This window comes from Rattus norvegicus, chromosome 10 (genome assembly GCF_021556685.1).
Source record: "Rattus norvegicus strain SHRSP/BbbUtx chromosome 10, alternate assembly SHRSP_T2T, whole genome shotgun sequence".
Classification (NCBI taxonomy): domain Eukaryota; kingdom Metazoa; phylum Chordata; class Mammalia; order Rodentia; family Muridae; genus Rattus; species Rattus norvegicus.
This window is the reverse complement of record NC_141543.1, coordinates 104,391,148-104,409,668: the sequence shown is the minus strand read 5'-3', so window position 1 is coordinate 104,409,668 and position 18,521 is coordinate 104,391,148. Positions and strand designations below refer to the sequence as shown.

The 18,521-nt window shown below is 51.5% G+C and overlaps 1 long non-coding RNA gene across 1 annotated transcript in view; it reads left to right on the top strand.

Moving 5' to 3' along the window:
- The window catches only part of LOC102549836 (uncharacterized), a 156,600-nt gene extending 138,990 nt beyond the window's left edge, over nt 1–17,610 (top strand). The window contains exon 3 of the long non-coding RNA XR_015632241.1: nt 16,377–17,610. This is a non-coding gene — a long non-coding RNA (uncharacterized LOC102549836). The remainder of the gene's footprint in view (nt 1–16,376) is intronic.
- The last annotated feature ends 911 nt before the right edge of the window (nt 17,611–18,521 follow it).

Sequence of the window (18,521 nt, the reverse complement as noted above, 5' to 3'; positions counted from 1 at the left end):
TTGCAGATGGAATGCCCCTATGGGATCCAACCATGAGTCACTGTGGTTGGTGTCCCTGCATCAAGCTTCTTCTCTGAGCCTCCCACTCTTCCCTGGGACATCATGGTCACAGGTCAGGGCTAGTGATTCACTGGGTACCAGAGCCAACCCTAGGGGTGGAGCCTTTCAGCCTCTCACCTCCTGGCATTCGGACCCTCAGTGTGATGTCAACAGTTAGGCTGAGCGCTGTCTCAGAAGCTATGTGCACGACGTGTGGACGGGCGGAAGGCCCTCTCACCCCGGGGAGGTCAAGCAGAAGCCACAGTAGTAGCAGATGTATTTTCAAAAGGCTGCGTGGGAAGACCAGGGTGCTCCGTGAGACGACAGCCAGCTGCAGCTGGCTGATCCAGGGGTGAACTTGGCAGAGGACTGGGGACCGAGAGGGCAGAACCAGTGGAGTTTACCCAAAAGGCCAAGCAAGGCTGTGCTGGCGAGACAACACGATAACCCAGTGCGCGGTCCAGCTATTGCCTCTCGGGCTTGAGTTTCACCTCTGAGCAAAGGAATCAGTTTATTTGTTCTTATTGTCTGCCTACAGCTACCTGGGTCACAGTGTCCCACCCGAGGGCTACCTGACTGTCCCACAAACACAGACAGCAGAAGAGGAAGTCTGCGGGATAAGAGAGAGAACAGCTCCCCTAACTAGTTGGAGGACGTGTGGTGGTAATTTAAAAAATGCACCTGTCTTTTATTTTTATTTTTATTTTATTTCCCCCTCAGTCTTTGGTTTTGCAGAGGAAGAAGAGAGACCCATACAGTTGGGTGGGGAGGGATCCAGGAGGATCTGGTAGGGGTTGGGGGAAGGGAAAAACATGATTTAAAATACATCGTATGGAAAAATAATTAAATAAAAACACACAGGAACATGGAAAGGTTTGCCTGCAAGCATGCATCTCTCTCCCCTTGGGGGGGGGGGTTATTTGTGGTTTCTCTCAGAGGTTTACACTAAACTCACCTAATGAATGAGTACCTGACACTCGGGGCTCAGTGCTCACCTGATACCCTATAGGAATGCTGTTCACTGTCCACCGTTTTTTTTTTTTTTTGTTTGTTTGTTTGTTGTTTGTTTGTTTGTTTGTTTGAAAGTCAGTCTCTGGTTGGTCTGGAACTTCAGTTGTAGTTCAGGCTGGCTGACCTGTGAGCTCCAGGCATCCCCCAACTCCACTTATTATCTGACATTTCTGGGGCTACTGCTATGCCCGGCTTTTACTTGAAATGCAAGCACTTTACTGGCTGAGCCATGCGCCAAACCCCCTTTCTATCCTTATCAAAAGCAGAGGGTAGAGGGGACTGGAAGGCACTGTTCAGAGTAAATGTCAAAGGTGAGAACAACCTTCTTGGGCCTCAGGCATGGCACCTACCAGTTAGGCAGGCCTTGTGTTCCTGAGACAGTTCTGGGGCTCCTTGGGACAGCAAGGCAATGTCCCAGCTGAGGGTGCAAGGCAAGATGGGGACCACAAGGGTCAGCCCCACCGGTCCCAGCTGACCTAGAAAGGAGGCAAGTCTAGGGTACAGCCGTGCATGTGAGTCGGCCAGAAGGAGAGAGCTTGTGTGAAAGGGTCGGCCTGGGGTGACTCAGTCAGCTAGCAGACTATAAAAAAGGGAAATGACTCACTTCCAACCCTGAGCAAGAACTCCTAAGGCCAAGCCGCCAGCACCTGTCTGGGACGTGGTTAGTTATTAACGCTGCCGGTGTCATGGGAACAGAACACAGAGGCTAGAGGCAGCTTGCAGACAGTTGCCCTCATGTTCTTGGGGGCTCCTCTCCATCTAGCCCCCAAAATGCAGACAAGCCCTTAGGTGTACAGCATCTCTCAAGTCACAGATGCCACATAGAAACAGGCTGGGGAGGGGAGCCTCTTGTTTTAGACCCACTGTAAGATCCGGACTTCCCAGTGTCCGCTGGGCAGGGCCTGGCCCAGCCTCATTCTGCCAAGCAGGTGCCAAACTCCAGAATTCTGCTTCCAGAACTCAGTCTGGTCTGGGGAAAGGTTTCGGGAGACACGGACTGTATCATCCTAAATGCCCCACCCACAAGTATCTACCCCAGCTACTCATAGCTAAGGGTCAGGCATGATGTAGCCCCAAAAGAAGGTAGTGTTTGTCTTGTGCGGGAGTCTTCGGTCCACATCCTGAGATGCTAAGCTGGTGGAGGGCAGACAGAGGGCTTTGCCCTGGGGGAAGCTTCAGTGGAAAGTTGAGCTAGGAGTTGAGGTCAGCTCTGCCTAATCCCTTCTCTCTCCGTGCCTGGAAAAGTACAGAATGCAGCGACTTCTCCCCTCAGATTCCAAACGACATGCCCGGCCACTTTGAGGGGAGGCCCGGCCTGGGCACGAGCCATGCCTTGTTGCTGCCAGGGTCTTGCTCTCCAAGACCATATTGCCAGACAGGAGGAGGAAGCCTGGCAGGCGGGCACTTTTGGCTACTCCGTAAGGTCCGTAAAGGAAGCCCTGGGTCCAGAGGGAAGAGACCTATCCCAGTAGTTGTGGCTACCACTGCAAAGCCCTCCAGAGCTCATAGATGCCTTTTGCCCAAGAACTGGGCCCAGTGCTTCTGGGTGGCCACCAGCAAGGAGCTACCCCTGAATTGCTTTGCTCACTTCCTCCCTGGCAGAGCATCCACATCTGTAAAGTGGGGATGGTAAGACGCATCCTGCCTATTGGCTGTGTGTGTGTGTGTGTGTGTGTGTGTGTGTGTGTGTGTGTGTGTGTGTGTGTGTGTGTGTGTGTGGTGAGGCCTGCTGAGATCACCCAGCCTGTGACAAGGCTTGGGAGTGGCTAAGGACCACCCAGATGGAGGATGCAGAACCAGGGTGCTTATGGTGATTAGCAGTCAATTTAGCAAGGCCTGAGGTCTGGGCTCCCTGGGAGGGTGGCTTTACAGGCACCCACCTGGGGCTTAAGAGCTTCTTTACCTCCCACAGCTGATAAGTCAGGTGGGTGTGATTTGTCTGAGCCTAGGCAGGAGCAGCCAATCTGCCATTGGATCCTCTCTTCCCCTTCTTCAGGAGCTGGGCAGTGGGAGAAACAGATCCCAGGACTCTCACCCGTGAGCGGTTCTTAAGAGACCCTGTAGATCTCACAGGGAGATTAGCGTGACCATGTCCCTCTCTTGGGCCACACCGTTATTGGGGTGCTGTTTCCGAGTTGCTCCTGCCCTGGGAACTGACCCAATGTGTCACCTTCTCACCTTCAGGGAAGGCAGAGCCACCCAGGAGCATCAGATTTTATCCCTTACATGCCTAGGAAATGCTCTGTAAATAACCATCAGATGTAGGGGGAAAGTCAGATTCTCAACATTTCCCTTTTCCTGGTTTATTTTACTATGCAGGGATCCACACGACCATTGAAGGGAGAGAGCTGGCAGGGAAGGGAGCACCCCTTGTAGGGAGCACCCCTTGTAGGGAGCACTCATTGTAGGGAGCACCCCTTGTAGGGAGCACTCCTTGTAGGGAGGACCCCTTGTAGGGAGGACCCCTTGTAGGGCGCACCCCTTGTAGGGAGCACCCCTTGTAGGGAGCACTCCTTGTAGGGAGCACCCCTTGTAGGGAGGACCCCTTGTAGGGCGCACCCCTTGTAGGGAGCACCCCTTGTAAGAAACAGGCATCACAGTAGGGTTCACTTTGTTTGGGGTAGCTTGGCTACAGTCTTTGCTCTCATAAAATCAGGTTTTGGCCATTTGCATCTCCCAGCCAGATCATGGCATTCTTAAAGTCTTCCCTGAGAGGTTCCCTCCACTTGAGCAGTTTGATGACGGGGGAAGTTTTGCCATTCCTGAAGCTACACACTCAGGTTGGCAACTGCGGTTGGATGAGGAAAATGGGGGCGGGGGAGGGGGGGCTTTGGTTGTGTAGCTTAGTGCTAGAGTACCTGCCAGCATGCGCAAGGCCCTGGGTTCTATCCCCAGCATTAAAACTAGAAAACTCAACAGGGAGCCGGATGGAGATCAGAGCTGTAAGCCAACTATAGTATTTGAGCACTGCCCCCCCATGCAAACCCCAAAGTGGAGGCCAACAGACAGTTCAGTGGGTGAAGGTACTTGGCTCGAGGCCTGCTTATCTGAGGTCTGTGCCTAGAGCCCACAGGGTGGGAGGAGAGAACCAGCTCCTGCAAGCTGCTCTCTGACCTCTCCCCTGTGTGCACCCACCCCTCCCCCAAACATAACAATGTATTCTCAAAACCCACATCTGCCTTGGACCTCAGACATGATCCTACTTGGGAAAGGAGTTTGTGCTGATGCAGACAGTTAAGGATCTTGAGATGAGCTCATCCTGAGTTTTGGGTGACTTTCACCTCCAATGGCCAGTCCTTAGAGGAGGGCAAAGAAACAAGATGCAGAGGGATGGAGGCAAAGACTGGACATCTGGATGCGGAGGGAAGTCAGGCACCACCCTTGAGACAAGTTTGTGACACACAGTAGCAGAAGCAGCTTTATTAAGACCATGCCCTGCTCTTACTATGCCCAGCTTTTGTCAGTCGTCGCGTAAGATTCTTGAGGTTAGTATTTCACTGTAGGACTGTAACGGCGCTATTGTTTTTGTACTCCGATGCTTCTGATGTGCACGCGTTTCTCTCGCTGTGGGATAAGGCTGTGCACACAAGTCCTTGTGTGGAGGACTTTTTCTTAACTGTGTTAATTTCCTGGGCTGGTGTAGCACATCCCACATACACTGGGTCATTTATAACAATGCATCTCTTAAAATCAAGGAGGCCATCGGTCTGAAATGAGACCTTTGGGACTAGGGGTGTGGCTCAGTGGTAGACTTCGGATTGCATGAAGAAGACCCTGGGTTGTGTTCCTCCGAACGGCGAGGGTGCTGTGGGAGAGCAGGGTTGGGTAGGGGGAGATGAAGGGTCTCAGGAAGTAGGGCCTTGAAAGCTAAGACCAAGTTGCCCATTGAGGACAGCACTGCTCTCTCACGGAAGATGGAGGGAGAACTGTCCGTAGCATCTGGTGATGGCTAGCATTTACACCACCCAATCTTCTGTTTTTCTGGTCACTCTGTCTCTCTCCAGGGTCAAACCTTCCTCTGCCTTGCTCCTACAAGGACACTTAAGATCCCATCTGGGGCCTAGGTCCATACTCCAGGTTAAGCACATCTCGAAATCTTCCACTCAGCTTAGCCTTCCACATAAGATACCACTTGGAAGTGCCAGGGGTCGGAACATTGACTGCCTTGCTTCGTTTTACAGGGGTAGCTAGAACTTGTCAAGTTTAGCACCATATCCGTGACTGTGTTCGCACTGTAAATTCCCACAGTGGGCATGAAGGGTGCAGGGTGTATCCCTGGCATGTATACATGTATAAGGCCTATTCTTTTAAGTACATCTTTGTGTGTGTGTGTGTGTGTGTGTGTGTGTGTGTGTGTGTGTGTGTGTGTGTACACGCACGCTGTCCCTTTAAGAGCATTCCCAGCTCTCCTAGGAGTGAGATTCATCGGAGGGGGCTGCCCCAGATTGAGATTCCCATTACAGGAGTCATTTAAAGTTCCTCTCTAGGAAGCTCGGGGCTAATGAGATAATTCCTATTAGGAGAGGAAGGAAATGAAGGTAGCCCGACGTCCTTTCTGTCTCTAATTTATGTGATTCACGGAAACCTCCCCCTCCTCCCTCCTGGGCCTCCCTCCTTCGGTCCCTCCTTCAGCTGCCCCTTTGAATTCTGGTTCCCCTGTCCACCCTCTTCTGCCAGCCAGGGCTCTGGTTGCCAACAAGTTCTGGCGTGCCAGGCAACCTGGGAAGACTGCTTTCCAGACTCGGCATCTGGGTTCTGTTCTTGGCAGCACTGCCAGATCATGTCTCTTCAGCCCTCTCCTCCTCCTCCTCCTTCTCCTCCTCCTCCTCCTCCTCCTTACTCATTCACTTGTGCCTCACCGAACCTGCCCACCACAGTCCTGCCCCACAGGGGCCGGAGAAGGGGGGAAGCTGCAGAAGAACCCAGATAATTCTGAGAGGAGAGAGAAGCCAGAGCTGTGGCTATTTTGTTCCTTGCCCTCTTTCCCTGTCTCCCTGCCTGGACTTTTAAGGGGAGGCTCTGGGGAGGGGGGGAGCAAAGGAGAGAGAAGGGGAAGGGAGAGGTTCTGTTTTTCTCTGTTTCGTCAGACCACAAGGGTGAAAACCCAGTTTGATCTTTCCTTGGAGGACTGCAGTGTCACCCAAGCTTCACGGGTTTAACATTCAGATTCCGCCCTGGGTGACATCTGGAGGCTGGAGAGGAGGAAGAGTCGGGGGGGGGGGGGGGAGTCCTATCTCATCCGCCATGGCGCTGTAGACCGCCACTCCTTCTGTTTATTTGATGCCCTCCTCTCTCGCTCAGGCATGCTGGGGACAAGGGTAACCACCCATGTGTCCTCTGCTCCGTAGGGTCTCAAGCACCCAGAAGTAGCATGGCTGTTTCTCACCCTTGAATTACTCTCTTTCCTGCCTTCTTCATCCCCAGGGAAGCCATATGGTGGAGTCTTCCGAGTCAGGGCTAGGAGCCAGCGTGGCTCTGGCCCTGGGGACAGTCCAGCAGCCCTGATGTGCAGTGTGGGTGGCCTGTTCTGTGAACTCCTGCCTGGCCTTGCCTCTGAGAGCCCAGCTGCAGTCTAGGGGAGAAGTGGCCCCATTGTGAACAAAGAACGCAGAGGCCCAACTTCTCTTGTCATCAGGGCTCGGATGCCACAAGGCCATGTGGGGCTGGAAAGGAGACAGAGCAGCAGAGCCTTGCGGGGGACAGTTTCCATTCGGGTTGGCTCACCCTAGCTCTGAAGGCTGCGGGTTTTCTAGTGTGGGAGGGGGCCACTGGAGACAGAAGCAAGGTGCAAGGGCAGGGTGTCCAACCGGAAGGGGCTGGAGTGCCTACTTAGCATGCAGGAGTCCTCGGTTTGATCCCCAGCGTGGCAAAAGGAAAAACAAAAACAAAAGCAAAAACAAAAACAAAAAGAAGCAAACAAAGGGAAACCCTGTGCATTTCGATAGTTGGTAAAGTTCAGGTTGGGTGTTGGGTATGCCTTAGCTGATTTAGAGAAATGGTTTCTATCATAGCTGAGCTTTGTTATTTGCACTTTTTTGGGAATGGGCGAGGGCACAGGAAAGCAGGACATCGGAGCGTGGTCTGCATGCTAACAGCAAGTGTAGCAATTACAGACAAGAAGAAAGAAAACGAGCGGTGGAGGACAGATCTGATTCCTTTACCCGGCGCGCAGGCACGATCTGAGGACAGAAAGGACGGTGAAAGGCGCTCCATGTCCGTCCTTGGATTTGCACGGAGTCATTTTGAAATAGACTGTCCCTTGGGAGAGAGTGAAGGAAGGGCCTCGTACCTCACGCAGTGGCTGCCCCTGGTCTCCTTGGCTTAGGGATGTGATAAAGAGAGACTAAGCTGTCCAGGATCCAGATCCTGCAAGCGACCCCGCCAGGGCTTGAGTCTGGATCTGAGTGATTACGCTCAGGTGTCTCTGATGAGATCTACGCCTAGAGGGTTTTCCTACCGGGAGGAAAGCGACCTCGCCCCCAGTCCTTTCCATACTTGTAGGATAGCTCCTTCATGGAGCATAACCTGGTTAGCGCATTCACACATCCATTGCGCATCATCTACTCATCTGCCTACCTGACTACTCACTGTCCATCTGTCCATCCACCCATCATGTACATAATCATCCATGTGTTCACCATTTACCCATCATATGTGGGTGCCCATCCACCCACATAACCATTCACAATCATCTATCCATCCATGATCACCTATCCATCCACTCATCTATCTGTCCTCTCATCTACCTACCTATCCATCCACCCATCCACCAATTACCTGTCTATCCACCCATCTATCCATCTATTCGTCTATCTACCATCCACCCACTTACCCAGCCACCCAATTATCTATCATCTACCTAGCCACACTCATCTATCCATCCATCCATCTACCCATCCATCCATCTATCCACCCATCCATACACCCACCCATCCATCCATTCATCACCCACCTATGTGCCCACTCATCCACTGACCCATCCACCCATCCTTTTCACTGCAGACAATAATCTTGGCATTCTCAAGAGAAAGATGACCCAGCTGCCCCTGCTTGTCTATAGCTAGCAGTTCACAGCTGACAGACCTGAATAAACAGAGAACACAGCGATCCTGTCCCAGTAGATGAAGACACTCCGAGAGTCTGGGTGTGGGGGTCTTATTATCTCCAGAGTCCATCTTTAGGAACAGCCCACTGAGGGGATCAATAAGGGACCCAGGTCGGCAGGTTCGGAAGGGTCTTTGATCTACCTACAAGTTAATGCTTTCCAGCGGTGAACCGCAAAGCAGCCACACCCGGTCCTGAGATAACAGGCCGGTGCGATCACAAACTAGCCGCCTCTGATAGTGCCGGGGGTTTTATTGAGGTCTGGTTCCTCACCCAATGGGAGCACATCCGGCAGCATCAAAGGGAGCAGGCGTCACCTTGTGCAAAGAATCCTGGGCCCTCAGGTGTGTGCATGTCAGGAAGGGTACATGTGTGGTTGTGTGTGCATAAGCGGCCCCGTGGCAATTATTCTGTAGGCCAGAGGCCAGGAGCCCCAAAAGGGGCTTTGACAAGCCACCAATTCCACTTCCTCTTCAGGTTGGCTCAGCTCCTAAGATTTCCTTTCGCTGGTCAGGTCTCGTCTTGAAGATGAGGGTTACCCTCCTTTAGTTCTGTCCCTGCCTCTATGTCCCAAACACACTCGATGCAACCGTAGTGGAGAGGTGAGGTGGGTGCTCAGGCAGGATGAAACCTTGCAAGCTTACCCTCCGTGACTCTCTGGGATTTAGCTTCTCTGCTGGCTTTGGCCTGACCTCAGAGATACAAGTCTCCCCCACAATAATGGAAGAAGCTGGTTGGGATGGTCATCAGCAGACTGTGTTCCTCTGTGGTAGAAGAGGTAATGGGTGAACTGGCGGTGCTGTGGCCCTGATGGAGGACTCCTTTCCTGCTCCCTCAGGAAGAGCCTGGTGGCCTGATGCTCTTTCAGGATGCTGCGTATCATGAATCAGTCTCCGGAGACCAGAGCAGAGAAACACCACAATACAAACAGCACATCTGGAAGCTTTCTCAGGCTTTTTAAAAAAATGTGTTTGCAGGAGTTAGGACATTTGCACAGACAGGAGGGATCCTCCAATCTTCGCCGAATGGGAGAAGTATTCTGGACGGAATGAAGTGAGAGCAGGGGCATGGAGAGGCAGTGTTGGGGGGGGGCAGCAAAGTCCTTGACCCCGAGAGTTCCCTGTTGCACAGAATTACCTGTTAGAAGTTCCTAGGAACAGCCAGGGTCTGGGATAGGCTTGGGCTGGGACCTGGACTCTAACCCTTGGCCTCTTGGGTTCTGCCGAACCAGAGCAGCTGTGTTTCTTCTTCCTTATCCCACGCAGCTGTAAGAGAGCCACATGGTAGAAGGTGGGACCCTCAGCAAAGGACAGAGTAGGTAGGCAGAGGCAAGTCCTGTGCGCTGCAGCCTCCTGGAGAAACCCTGGCTTTCTCTGTGGACTTTATGAGTTTACACCTCGTCCCTTCCCCACCTGGACTACTAGGTGGGGCCTAGTTTCCTACTAGGTTAGGCAGGAAATAGGGAAGTCATTCATTCCAGTCCTGCCTGATGTGGTGGGTGCACTTGAGACTAGCAGAAATGTTAGCTGCCACTCCCTCCCTCCTTCCCTCCCTCTCTCCCTCCTTCCCTCCCTCCCTCCCTCCTTCCCTCCTTCCCTCCCTCCTGTTCTTTTGCTTGTTTTTTGTTTTTTTTGAGACAGGGTCTCACTCTGTCTACCTGACTGGCCTAGAACTCTCTATGTAGACCAGGCTAGACTCTTTTTTTTTTTTTTTTGGTTCTTTTTTTCGGAGCTGGGGACCGAACCCAGGGCCTTGCGCTTCCTAGGTAAGCGCTCTACCACTGAGCTAAATCCCCAGCCCCGACCAGGCTAGACTCTTAACTCACCAATCCTCCTGCCTCCACCTCCAGAGTGCTGGTATTAAAGATGTGCACCGTTACAGCCAGCTCCTGCTCACGCCTGTCTTCCTCCTGCTCCTTCCACTCCCACTCCCTGTCTTCCTCCTCTCTTCCTTTTTCTTCTTCTCCTTACTTCCTCTTCTCTTCCTCCTCCTTCCTTTCTTCTTCTTCCCTTCCCCACACCCTACACTTCCCCTGACATCCTGGACTTCATGATTCTGACTCGAGCCAAGTGAAATAAAAGGTTGGCCTTCCAAGCTAACATGTCTATTGATGGTGTCCGTGCCCACGTCCTATTTGTGCACCGTTTCTAGGAGATACAACCTCACAGCAGACCTCCACGTCCTCTGACTCCTTTGGTCTTTTCACCCATTCTTACAGGACGGTTCCTGAGCCTTCGATGCAGAGATCGTGTTGATCTGTGTGCTTGGGGCCAGGCTTCCCATGAGCCTGTTGATCTCTGAACCGTACCCAGCTGTGGATTTCTGGATACATTTACAGTCAAGAGGAGATGCTTTGGTGGGGAGTGAGAACTGTACTTCTCTGTAGATATAAGGGAAACCTCAGTGTCCCACCCCAGGGTACAGGCAGATTATGACTCCTGAGAAAGGGAGAATGAGTCTCTCCCAGGGACAAGTCTCCTAACTGGTTATTCAGTATGAAGTGGTCAGCCCTGAAAAAGTATACACACAACAAAGATGGCTGCCTCTGCCAATCTGTCTCTCTGTCTCTGTCTCTGTCTCTGTCTGTGTGTGTGTGTGTGTGTGTGTGTGTAAAATAATTAAAAAAAGAGAGAAGTAGAAGTGGGGAGAACATGGGAAGGGTTGGAGGAAGGAAAGGCAAAGAGGAAATGATTAATTACATTTTAATTAAAAAGTATATTAAATTTAAAAATAAAAGCTGGCTCAGCGTTCCATGATTGGGAATGAAGCGACGAATGGCGTGGATGTCTCTGCAGGAGACACGTACATCTTTGGACTGAATCCTTCCGTTTCAGGGGTCAGAACATCGGCTTATCCAACTGTCTCCTTGACTCCCTCTTGCTTGTTCCAGTCGTTCATAGACTCATGGTCCAGCTTCTCCTCTGTCTGCTTGGTTCATGTCTCCGGTTCAAGGCTAGCCACTGGAAAGGAACTCACCTCCTGCCTCTAAGTTCGCCTGTGTGGCTCTTACTGGGACTCTGTATTCACAGAAGCTGGAGCTTTGAGCAGTTATTCATGGGAGAGACCAAAAGGGTGTCCTTAGGGGAAACGGGCTGCCCCAGCTGCCAGGAATGCCACCCCATCTGTCCACAGGAATACCTGCTCTCAAGCTGCTCAAAGGCTGCCCAACCCTCTCGGTACCGCTTTGCCTCGGGAGCACCTGCGTGTTCCCCATCAGCCCCACTCAGCACCTCTGTGCAGCCTGAAGCAGGTCTCCCAGGGCCTGTGCCAGCTGCAGAGGTGCTGAGCAAGGCACACACTGGGTCCACCTGGGCAGCTTGGGCTCTGTAGGTTCCTCCCCCATCCATAATGACTTTATGAGGCTTGGCAAGCCCTGGCTATCGGAAGTTTGAGAAATTTCCCAGGGGACTTCGATGTGTATCTAGGGTCAAGAAAGAACCGAGGGCTGGGGAGGGAGGTGGCTCCCCTGGGTTAAACACTTGCAACAGAAGCATGAGGACTTGAGTTCTAATCTCCAAACCCAATAAAGCTGGGCATGAGTCTGTGAAGTGTGCATCTGCCATCCCAATGTTCCCACTGCAAAGTGAGTGGTGGAAACAGGAAATCCCCTGAATGCTTATAAGCCGGCTAGTGTGGTGTACACGGGGACAAAAACCAGGAGAGCCTGCCTCCAACTAGGTGGAAGGCCTGGACTGAGGCTGGGGTTGTCCTCTGACCTCCACAAGCATGTGCTGCTCTAGCCAAGGACTTGGGTTTTGTTTGTCCCCCCTCCTCCTCTTCCTCCTCTTCCTCTTCTTCCTCTTCTTCCTCCTCCTCTTCCTCTTCCTCCTCCTCTTCTTCTCCTTCCTCCTCTTCCTCTTCCTCTTCCTCCTCCTTCTCTTCTTCTTCCTCCTCCTCCCCCTCCTCCCCCTCTTCTTCCTCTTCCTCTTCCTCCTCCTCTTCCTCCTCCTCTTCCTCTTCCTCTTCCTCTTCCTCCCCCTTCTCCTTGGCTTCTATATCTTTTAGTTCTTCTTTTCCTCCCCTTCCTCCTTCTTTTTAATAAAGGAGTTAGATACATGGTTCGGTGTTTAAGAACACATGCTACTCTTATGTCCCGAATGAAATTCCCACCACACACATTAGGTAACTTACATTGCCCCTTAACTCCAGGGGATCAAGCACACTCTTCTGGCTTTCAAGGGCACTACATGTGCTACACACACACACACACACACACACACACACACACACACACAGAGAGAGAGAGAGAGAGAGAGAGAGAGAGAGAGAGAGAGAGAGAAAGAGGGGGGGAGGGAGAGAGAGACACAGAGAGAGAGACAGAGACAGAGAGACAGAGAGAGACAGAGAGAGACAAAGAGAATGAATACATTTTTCAAAATACAATTGAACAAGCAAAGGAAAGGAAGCTGAAGAACCATGGGAATGTCTGTCAGCCGTATCCAGGGCTACTGTCCCCACCCTCTGCTCGATTCAGATGACAGTGTCTGAGACGCTTCCTAACGTCCCTCTGGGATGCGGGTGCTTATTACAGAGGCCAGGAACACCACTGAATCGCAGAGTGCATAGGAGAGTGAAGCCTGTCAGCGGTGGAGCACAGTTCTCACACTGGAGAGCATGTTGGATCACTGGAGGGTTAGTTAAAATGTGCCCTGCACGGGCCACGGTGCGGCTTGGTACGCAGAACGCTTGTGCCACAGATGCAAAGTCCTGGGTTCCATCCCTACACTCCAGGGCGGGGCTGTAGGATTTGCATCTCTAACCAGTTCCCCTGCGATTATGAAGCTGTTGGTCCAGGTCTGTGGGCAGAGAAATCCACTATCGTGATTACTAGAAAACGCTACGACAGAGAATTAAGAGAGAAGTGCTTTCCTCTTACATAACAGAAACCATGAAGGAAACTTTTCCCTGCCAATCAAACATCACTGGAGTGGCCAGGATCCAGCCCCACCCCCAGCCCGTTTCCTTCTTGGAGGATGTGAGCATCTCTAGGAGACCAATATGGCTGCTGGAGCACCAGCCATCCTGTCCTTATTAAAACAGAGCAAGGTAAAGATGGATTGGCTTCAAGCCCCTTTAGGGCAGCCTGCCCTAAAGTACCCCCAGGGTTTTGCTTGCATCTCACTGGCCAGCTCTTACATTGCTATGCCTCTCTGCACAGGGGTCCAAATAAATAAATAAATACATACATAAATAAATACATAAATAAATACATAAATAAATACATAAATAAATACATAAATAAATACATAAATAAAGTCAGAGTTCTATCAACAAATAGAGAGGGATAGTTTATTGAGGATGGCAAGGAGCAGCCACTCTGGATCATGTCTGAAAGCTGGAACTTACTCCTCCGTCATCTGCCTCATCTGCCATGTATTATCTCATTTAATCCAGAGAGCTTTGCAAAGTAGATGATGTTATCTTTATTTTGCAAATGACAAAACTAAGCCCTCCTCCCCTCCTCCCCCCAGATTAAGCCACCTGGTCAAGTCCCAGCCAGCAAAATGCTGTCATTCAACCTCGTGCTGCTTCATAACCTCCTTCCTGCCTCAGTTGCCCTCAGAGGCCTGCCTGTTTCTTACTGAGCTCCTCCCATGCTAGCTAGTCTGTTCTAAGGCTAAATCCTGCCCCGTTGCTAGGAGTGAATTTGACTCCCCTGTTACCTGTATCCTTTCTCTGGTGCTCTCCTGGAGATACTTTGGGAGATGGGTCCGGAGGTTGGCTCAGTGGTGTAAGGCTTGCCTGGCATATTTGAAGCTCCAGGGTCCAGGACTATATGATTAAAAATCTCTCTGGAAGTGTGGACAGACACAGCACAATCTGAGGCCAGTTTTAGTGTCCTAAAGTGCAGGAATCTTACAGTGCTGAGGGAGGCTCCCCTGCCTTCACTGCTCCGTCCTCAGGATGGCCTAGCTGAGCCATGCTGTCCTCTCCATTCCCACACCTCCCTGTGCCCCATCCCCTGCCTCTGTTTGTGACCATAGGGGATGATGCGGAGGGCTGAACCTGATGATCCAGGACCATCTCCTGTCTCAGGATGCTGACACCACCCTGTCCTCCAGCTTTTTGCCATGCAAGGTTAACAGGGACCAGAGGGAAAGCATCTTTCAATGCCTTCATTTTCTTTTTTTTTTCCTTTCCACTGAATGCTTCAACCTGTACATAGACTGGATGGGTACTCTGCGTATGCATGGAAGTTTTTAAAAGAGGCCAGAAGCCGGGAAGACTCAGGAAGCAGAGACGGGAAGATGGCGTAAAGTTCAAGGCTAGTCTGTACTTCAGAGTGGGAAACGGTGTCTCAAAACCAGACAACGAATCAATAAAAGAGGCCAGAGATGAGGGCCAAGGCAAGGCCATGCGGTGTACAGCTTGTCTACTGCGTCGTAGCAACGAATAGAAAGATGCTCTAGTGCAAGGGCCAGGGAAGAGGGCCTTGGATGCAAACGCTTCGCCTTGGTAGAGTGGCTTCGCTTCGCCCTTGGAGCCGTACGGTACCGTGGGGAGAAGCATTCCCGGCAGATACTGTAGTTTTCTGCACAGCAAGCTTCATCAACCTTGGCTGCCATTCCCGGCGACCTTTCAGCTCCCAGCCTTCTTTCTAAATCCCCCGCGTCCCTTTCCTTGTCTTTTTCTCCAGGCTGGCAGAGGTAAAGGCGGTAGGAACAGTTTGGTGAGGGCAGCGGGGGTGGGGGTAGAACTTTCTCATGCCCTAGCCCCACTTCCTCCCCACCCTGTCCCCCCCCCACACCCTCCCCTTGTCTAGTTCTGCCCTTTGAGGGTGATAGTCTGGGGCCTTGTGTGTTTTGCTTCGGATTTTGTTTTGTAAATTCCTCATGGCAGTCCCTCTGCGCGCAGAGTCCGGTTGCTGTCAGTTGCGCGCCCCGTTGCTGAGCAACAGGAAGGAAGCTCTGTCACTGCCAATTAATTTGCCAGCTGCGGGGCCTGTCTCCCAGGGGAAAAAAAGCTCGTGGGGCTCTAGGAGACAGGCCCAAGGCTGGTGCTGGAGGACAGAAGGAAAATATAAGGAACGCAGAGAACTTTGGGGTTACTTGGTGTGATTTATGTCCGTCCAAATGTGATGGTGTGTGTGTGTGTGTGTGTGTGTGTGTGTGTGTGTGTGTGTGTGTATGTGTGTGTGTGTGTGTATGTGTGTGTAGGGACAAGCCCCGGGATGAAATGTACCTACCTGACTTGGGGGCCACTGGCAGAACTCATTTTTTTTTTTAAATTTGTGATTCTGCAGTTGAGACTATCCCCTTCCTCAGCTATCCCGCAATGAAACCTCTTGAGGTATTTTCTCACCACTCAGCCCCAGGCCGTGCGCCCCTCATCCCAGTTACCATTGGGCATCGTGGTGGCTGCCTCACCCTGCCTAGAAGACATTTCCCAAAGGCTGAGCTTCTAGAATCCAAATCCTATGGGCACTCTATTGATGTCCTGGCTTTTGCTTGTCCAAGGAGGCCTTGGTCATGAGACACTCCTGCTCTGCCATGGCCTACAAGGATGGTGCTTTTCTGACTGGTTTATTTTTGGATTGAGCATCTCTCCCCTCAAGGTACGTAGGCATGATGACCCCTGAGGCTGAGAACCATATAGCAGCCCCCTTCTTAGGCCAATGCCGTCTCCTGTGGCCTGGCAAAGTCAGCACTGAAGTGGGCACTCCCCTCAGGCGTTTCTGCTGAGCGATGTGGATGGTGACTCGAGGGAAGGCTCTTTGAGGAGTGTGAGTCTGCCCTCACCTGTTTGCCCTCAGACTGGGATGTGTTCTGTGCCATCCTCTGAGGGACCCCTGTCCGTTCTGAGTCAGTGATTCTACAGTCTGGGTGTATGGAGTCTGCTGTAGTCATTTTACTGAGAACCAGAGCCCGCTGTTCTGGGGACATGGATGTACCTGTGTGAGTGTGTGTGCATGTGTGTGTGCGTGTGTGTGTGTGCGTATGTGTGTGTGTGTGTGTGTGAACTGTGTGATGTGACCCCGCCACACTCATCCGTCAGCTCTGCATGTGGCACTAAGATGTATGTATCGGGCTTCTTGGGGATGCTCCAGTGTGCAAGGAGTTCCCCAGGGCCAGGCATAAGCCTCTTTCTCCAGCTCCTTGACTAAAATTCTGACCTGTGTTCAGGCAGCACTAACGAGAATCCTGTGGAATAACGTCGGAAGAGTGTGCTGTATGGAAGGAGGGTTTGTCAGCATCTAACTCTTGCTGTCTTTTGGTCCACAGGCCTAGAAGGAGGCTGACTAAAGGCTGTTCCAGCTCACCTAATATGCTGCTCACCCGGAACTCTGTGGAACCATGGAAAATATGCCCCGGCTCTCCTATCAGGAATCAGCTGAGATCTGGCTGCTTCTTGAGAGGCTAGAGCCCTGGATTCAATTGAAGAACATTATGTTGGAGAGTAGAGAAACTTCTAGACTGTGCAGACATTTGGGAAGGAATAGTCTGTTTCTACTTGAATGAAGAAAGACGCGGGGAAGGCTCACCAGCCCAGCTCATCTACTGCCTGGTAGCAAACAAGTCCTCTGCTGCCACTACCCAGGACAGTCTTGCCCGCTCTGCCCCCGTCCGGGTTCCACACCCTTCCCTGCCTCACCCTGCCTCCTGTGCCCACCTCGCCTCTGGACCCAGAGATTCTTCTTGTTTGCTCTGTCCTCCCTCCAGCAGGATATGGGGTGAATAGTTAACTACACTCGGGTTGAATGAGATCTTGATTTTTTTACTTCTGTTCCCCGGAAAGAGGTCAGTCTCTGTGCATGGCACCCGGCCTGGAAGCAGCACAATACTCCAGAGTGATCCAAGATCCGCCCGGATGGTCCTGTGGGCCCTTGGAGGTCAGCGCTGAGGAGCAGCCAGCGCTGGATCACACGAAGGTGTGCGTCTGCATAGGCAGAGGTGAGCCCACTGCCCGGTCCATCTTCTGTTGACACAAAGGCAAGGAGCTGTGAAGACTCCCTTCCGAGGTTGCAGTAGGAGATTAACGTATCCAGAGGCTTCATGACCGAGCAGCTAATTCTGTTGGTGGTTCCTCTTTCCTCTACTCTGTGATGATGACACACACACTCCAGTCAGGAACTGGAGCCTTCTCAATTCCATCGTCTATGGCCCCCCACTTTCGTAGTTGGAAATCCTTCCTGATCATCCCTTGATTCCCCCTTCTTGACCACACTCAAAGATGTTTGAGCTCTTCTGTTTGCAAAATGGATGGACAGTTTGTTTACATAAAACAATCCAAGCTTCCTCGTGCTGTATCTGGTGTATTTGTACGGCTCTTCGGTGACTTTAATATGGAGTGTTGACTTTGGCCTCTTAGATTCTCCATGGTGGAACCGAGAATGCCTCTTGAAGATTTTCAGTGCCGCTGAAATGTTAAGAAGGCTTGCAGACATCCCCTTCCTCCCTCTTCCCCCACCTCCTTCTTTCCTAAGCAGCTTCTGTTGTATAAATCCCTTCATTTAAACCCCTCTGTGGATGTTGTCGTTTCTAAAGTGACAGTGGATAAGATGACAGGAGTGGATGGAGGGGCTGTCCAGGTGGCCTGCTATGAAGTCCGGTACTTAGACTCAGCAGCCATAGAGATAGCAGGGACCATAGGATCCAGACCATCGGGCCCCAGAAATATCATCAGAAACAATGTTTCTAATGCCCACATTCCACGCTCTATAGAGCTGGGGAAACCCAGTCATCCCGGCTGCTCAGGACAAGGGATTTCTCAAGGCAAAAGATTTTGTGGGGGCTGAATCTGCTGCAGACGGGAGAAAACTGTCATAATTGGTCATCCTAGTAAGTGAAGCTGTGATCATATCTCTCTCGCTGCTACAGCAAGAGGAAGCTTCTAGATAACTTTGCCATTCTCCATTCAGAGCCGTGCGTCTGGTCTCTGATCGGCCACAGGACAGCCTCCAGGTAGACAGGACCATCTGCCCCGTCCTGACCAAATCTATTATTTGTAAGATGGTAGGGTTGTCATGTTTTGAAAACAGTGTTAGGCGTGATGGGCCAGTTAAGACTATGTCCTTGTGGCAGAAATGCAAATGAACGGACATTGCTCTATGACAGCCCTATCTATGTAGGTGACACTTACCTCTTATTAAAAATGAAGTTGTCCTTGAGGAAGCAGCCCCACAGCCACCAGGATAGTATAGGATACACCACACTCAGGTTCCTCTGTGTGTGTGTGTGTGTGTGTGTGTGTGTGTGTGTGTGTGCACCTGTGCAAACATGTGCTGTGCAGAATAAATGAAGATCAAAAATTTACATCTTTGCTAGACAGAGACAAAGAGCCGAAATCTTGGGGACAATGTCTGGAAAGCAAGGGACTTGGCTAGGAGACTTCCTGGAAGTCCTTTGAACTGTAGCATTTATTTAAAA